Genomic DNA, 5,977 nt, shown 5'->3' on the forward strand with positions numbered 1-5,977 from the left:
AAACATATGTATAGATGTGTTTGACACATGGATGGATGAATGGATTGTGATAAGAAGTGTAAGAGCCCCCAATAAAATAAAAACTAAAAAAAAATGCACAACACCTGAGAAATCCTATATAGAGCCATGCTGAGTCAGAATTGACCCAAAATCCGTGGGTTGTTTTTTTGTTTGTTTTCTATCAGACCTTGGAATGGACAAAGTATAAATCAAGGGAAATTAGAAGTTATCAAAATTTCTAGGCACCAGTGATCTAAAATAAATTAATATGGGCCATTTTGTCAGACAATCATATGGTTTTCTATGCAGAGAATGACAAGCTGAAGAAGAATGACATCACACTAATTTTCAAAAAGAACATGTCAAAATCTCTCCTGAGGTACAATGCTGTCAGTGATATAATAATGTCTATACACCTATAAAAAGACCAGTAAGTGCAAATACGATTCAAATTAACACACCAACTACTAATGCAATGATGAGGAAGTTGAAGATCTTTCCCACATTCTGAAGTCTACAAGTGATCAAACATGCCATCAAGATGTATTGAAGTGGAGCTGCAGGATCGCTTTGAGATGGCAGAGGTGGAAGAAACCCTGAAGCGACTGCAGAGCCAGAAGGGTGTGCAGGGGATCATCGTGGTGAACACGGAAGGCATTCCCATCAAAAGCACCATGGACAATTCCACCACCGCACAGTACGCCAACCTCATGCACAACTTCATCTTGAAGGCCAGGAGCACTGTGCGAGAAATCGACCCCCAGAATGACCTCACCTTTCTTCGAATTCGTTCTAAGAAAAATGAAATTATGGTTGCACCAGATAAAGACTTTTTCCTGATTGTGGTTCAGAATCCAACCGAATAAGCTACTCGGCTCCTTATGTTCGTCCTTAACTTAATCCTCCGCCCCCAAGCGTTAATCATGCCAATCCACTACAAATGGAATCACACACTCGAACCAATCCAGTGACCAAGTGAGAGCTGCTGCCTCACCCACCCCACCTGTGGAGGGAACCCTGCCCCACCTGTGGCTGCAGAGGAGGTCCCGCTGCTGGGCCTTCTCCTTCCATGAGACCCCCCCCCCTCATGGCACCTGGGGGTCAGAGCAAGAGCTGTGAGGAGCCCCCACCTGCTTCCTCCTGACCTTCAGTTCACATGTCCCTTGGAAAAGTCTGTTTTGCTTTACCTAAAAATAAACTAAATACTTGTTTAAAAAAAAAAAAAGATGTATTGAAGTGACTGGTGACTGGAATGTGAGAAAAGCCCAGTGGATTGTGGACTGGGTTGCTAACCGCAAGGTCAGCAGGTCAAACTCACTAACTGTTCCAAGGAAGAAAAATGGGATTTTTTGCTCCTGTAAATAATTACAGTCTTAAGAGTCCACAGAAGCAATTCTACTCTGACTTAGAGGGGCTATGTGATAGAATCAACTCAATGGCAGTGAGTTTGGTTTGGGGGCTTTGGAATATGTAAGTTGGAAACAGAGAAGTTTCAGTAGTTGGAAAATATGGCCTTGTTTATAGAAATAATGCTAGAGATAATATGATAGCACTTTATAAGACCAACAACTTATTAATTAAAAATCTTTTTTTCAGCAACGTAAACAGTAACTATACATGCAGACCTTCATAGATGTAATGCACAGGAATCAAATCAACTCCCCCTGTAGAAAGAGACAATGTAGAAGCTCAATCATCAGTCAACACAGGTCAAAGAACAACTGCAGAGCAGATCATCAATTACTTATTTGCAAGCACAATTAAAAGATGAAGATAGTTCAAACAAGTCCACAGGAGACAAACGACAACCTTGAGCATATCTCACTTGAAATCAAAGACCATCTGAAAAGTAGATTTGCCACATTGAACACTGATGACTGAAGACCAGGTGAGTTGCGGGTGGACATCTAGAACATTATACCTGAGACAAAGCAAAAAGACATTAATTGCCTGAGAAAGAAATGACCAACATGGATGTCAGAAGTGACTCTGAAACTTGATCTTGAATGTAGAGAAACTAAAAGAAATGGGGAAATAAAAGAGCTGAACAGAAAATTTCAAAGGACACCTCAAGAAGACAAAGTAAAATATAATAAGGAAATGTGCAAAACCAAAAGGGGTAAACATTTAGTATTTCTCAAGCTGAAAAACTGAAGGGAAAATAATTAGTCCTTGAGTTGCAATGTTGAAGGATTCTCTGGGCAAAATATTGACTGTGTATTCCTTCCATCTTCTTTGGATGTTTCCTGCAAAGGTCATTGTACCAAAAAAGATTTTTAGTTAACAAACCATTTCAAGAGACAGCATATGTTCAAGAACCCATGGTATTCAGGAAAGAAGTCGAAACCGCACTAAGGCATTGGTGAGAAATAAGACTCCAGAAACTGATGCTGAAACACATCGATGCAGTGGGGAGGAGGTCACTTATCAAGGCCAAGGAATTTGGAAGACAACTACCAAGCCAACTGACTGAAAGAGATTCATATTTCTATGCATTCCAAAGAAAGATGACCCTACAGAATGTAGACATAATTGAAAAATGTCATTAATGTCACATGGAAGTACAATTTTACTAAAGATATTGCAAAAATGGTTGCAGTCACACATCAACAAGGCACCACTACAAATTTAAAAAGGATTTAGGAGAGGATATGGAATGAGGGATACCACTGCTAATGTCAAATGACTCTTGGATGAAAGCAGGCAATTCCAGAAATATTGTTTACCTGTGTTTTATTGACTACACAGAGATTTGACTAGGTGTATTCACGTTGTGAAGAATGGGCATTCCATACGCGTAACTCTGTTACTCTGTTCATACAAAATATATACATAGACCAAGAGACAGTCTTCCAAAAATATCAAGGAGATATTGAGTGGTTTAAATTCAGGCATGTGTGCATCATGGTTATATCCTTTCAATATACTTATCCAATCTATATACTGAGCATAAAATCCAAGACAAAAAAACTATATAAAGAAGAACGATGCATCACTTTTCCCAATGACACAGAACTCCAGAGTCTATGTAAATACAGTTCCACCTTAAGCTGAGACCCATGAGTTGCCCTACACGGTTTGATCACTCATTCCATTGTGCTTTGTTTACCCTAAATATGGGGATTAGAGGCAGAGGAGAACTTCCTGGATCCATTCTTCCAAGTGAAGATCTCAACAAATCAAAGCCTGTCATGTCTCTGCAAGGGGGGCATTGAGGAACTAAATATACGGTGATTCTGGGACCCTTTTCATTGGACCCCCACTGAGCCTGGGGTGCCAGTGACTGCCACTTCCACAGTCAGGTTTCAGGCAGCTTCAGGCAGTTCATTCAGTGGAGCCCCTAGGTTAAGTCCTCCTGGTGTAGCCACTGCATTATGTAAGGTCAGCATCCAAGGTCATTGTAGTTACATAATTTCATGTCAACTTGCTAAATAGATTATAGGTGTGGAGTCTAGCCTGTCATCCAGGTCACAGCCTGATGCCTCCTTGTGGGCTTGGCCTTCTCATGAGGATTCTGGGAGTTTTCCTCTCTTCCTCTCTTTCTACACTGCCTCTCTGCTTCACATTCCTGTTGACAAGCCACATGGAGCCACACTGTTGGCAGTCAGAGCCCTGGAGATTTTGTCCACTGCCATTGGACCCACAGGACTTTCAACCCACTGGCCTGTGATCTTCCTGCATTTGGCATCATTGCATGTGCTGTGTGAGTCTGAAGAGGAATTCAGGGGCTAATATCAAACTTATGGACTTGATATGGACTAGGCTGGGATCTTTTATTGATGCATATTTACTTCTTGATCTGAAGTTCTCTCTTACATATATATGAGTGTCTCTGGATTTTTTTCACTAATCAACCTGGACTAACACAGTCATCATGGTACTTAGTTCATGACATGGGTCACTAAGAGTTGGGTAGAAGGGTATTCATAGTGTTTACCCAGGAACATAAAATCTGGTCCCTTGTCCCCCTGGGTTTCCTACAATCATTGTTTAGCATCTCTTCTCAATGTAAGCTTTTCTCCCCACTCACCCACCATACTCACTGAATGGTCAGTGCCTCTTCCAAGATGTAGATGCTCCCCTCCCCTGGTTTTAACTTGAATTTCCACAAGGTTCTCTTTCCATTCCTGTTCAGGCCCATTGATTTGCCCTGGCCTTGTCTCGATGTTGTATAGCTTCAAGTGGGTGGTCATTTCCCCCCTCTTGCAGGAGTGACCTCAGACAATGTGAGGTCTCCTCCTTCAAGTTGGCTCTTGTGAAGTGCCCAAAAGGGAGGTGATGTATGGTTCGTGGCTGGTAGGTAGCTTTCTCTTCTTTTGTTCAGAAATTGGTTACTAAGATTTGTTTAATTGGTGTTTCTTCTTATAGTAGTGGACTCATACATACTTGTCCTTTTGTAATTGACTTACTTCACTCAGCATAATGGTTTCAGAACTATAAATCTTTATGGGCGTAGATAGTCTCATCTTTCTCCTGTGGTTTCAAACTCATGACTTTGCCGTTAACAGCCCAACATGTGACCCACTACGCCACCAGGGCGCCTACCTAAAGAAAACAGAATTTCTCACAAAGGGACCAATGGAAAGCAGCATGACAAATGGAGAAGAGACGTAAGGTGTGAAGAATTTTATTTTACTTGGATCCACAATCAATCCCATGGAAGCAGGAATCAAGAAGCCAAACGATGCACTGCACTGGGTAAATCTGCTTGCAAAAGATCTCTTTAAAGTATTAAAAAGCAAAAATATCACCTTGAAGACGAAGGTGTACCTGACCCAACCGGTAAAATTTTCCGTGGCCTCATAGGCATGCATTAGCAGGCAATTAATGAGAAAGATAAAATGATTGCTGCCTTTAAATCATGGTGTTCGTGAAGAACATTGATTGTGCAGCCAACTGCCAAGAGAAGGCACAAACCTGTCTTTGAAGAGGGCAGAAAACTGTCTGAACAGTAAGAGGAAGGATGATAAGACTCCTGCTTATGCACTGGGGACATATTATCAGGCAGACCAGTCCCTAGAGAAGGATATCATTATTAAAGTAAAGGGTCAAGATCCTCAAGGAGATGGCTTTCCACACAGTGGCTGCAACACTGGGCCCAAGCATAGCAAAGATGTGGGGGAGATGTTTCTCACCTGCAGTGTTTCGTCATGTTGTACATGGGTCATGATGAGCTAGTACTGACTGCATGACACCTGACATCAACCACCTTCCTCCTCCATGACATATTAGTGAAATCCTTAAACATAGAGACAAGATATAAAAATAGTCCCTTACATCTAGATTCCACAATTGACATGTGCAATATGTGTTCTCCCTTCTCCTTTCCCTTCCCGTGCCCTTCCCTCCCATCAATTCCTTCCTACTCCTAAATCTTTCCACCTCCAAACTACAGTCTGATGCTTACAAAGAACTGCCCTTTTCTTCACAGTGGAAATTCTCTTGTCAGAAACCAAGAAATGGTACATTAACCACACACAAAAAAAGGCGTGGAGGGAGGGAGGGTGAGAGAACTCTAGGATAAGGTTCCCTATCTGTATTTCCCAATGTTCCTTTGGGGAAAAGAAAACATCTACATCCTTTATTGTCCACCACAGGGTTTCTCTGGGGACAGGAGTGGTTCAGTGGTAGAATTTTGCTTTCCGTGCAGGAGACTTGAGTAAGTATCATCAAGAGATGCGTGTGCAGGCACCATCCATCTCTCAGTGGGACTTGCTAGCCACTAAGACGCAGCACGGACTACGGTGGACTGGAAAAGAAAGCTGACATTCTGTTTCTGAAAACTATGAGTCGCGAGGGTCCAATCGACAGCCTACTGTGGAGATGGCATCGAACAGGGCGGAGTTTTATTCTGTTGTGTTTGGCTCTCCATGAGTCAGGGGCCAACTAACAACAACACAGAGTTTCTAGTCGACAGGTTTGCACAAGTGATGGCCAACAAATTATTTAACTCTGTGACCAGAGACACTCGAATGAA

At 42.0% G+C, this 5,977-nt stretch overlaps 1 pseudogene; it reads left to right on the plus strand.

The window, feature by feature from the left end:
• Positions 1 to 575: 575 nt before the first annotated feature.
• Positions 576 to 1,079, plus strand: LOC142437415 (dynein light chain roadblock-type 1 pseudogene; annotated as a pseudogene).
• Positions 1,080 to 5,977: the final 4,898 nt, after the last annotated feature.

The sequence above is a fragment of the Tenrec ecaudatus genome, chromosome 1 (assembly GCF_050624435.1).
Source record: "Tenrec ecaudatus isolate mTenEca1 chromosome 1, mTenEca1.hap1, whole genome shotgun sequence".
NCBI lineage: Eukaryota > Metazoa > Chordata > Mammalia > Afrosoricida > Tenrecidae > Tenrec > Tenrec ecaudatus.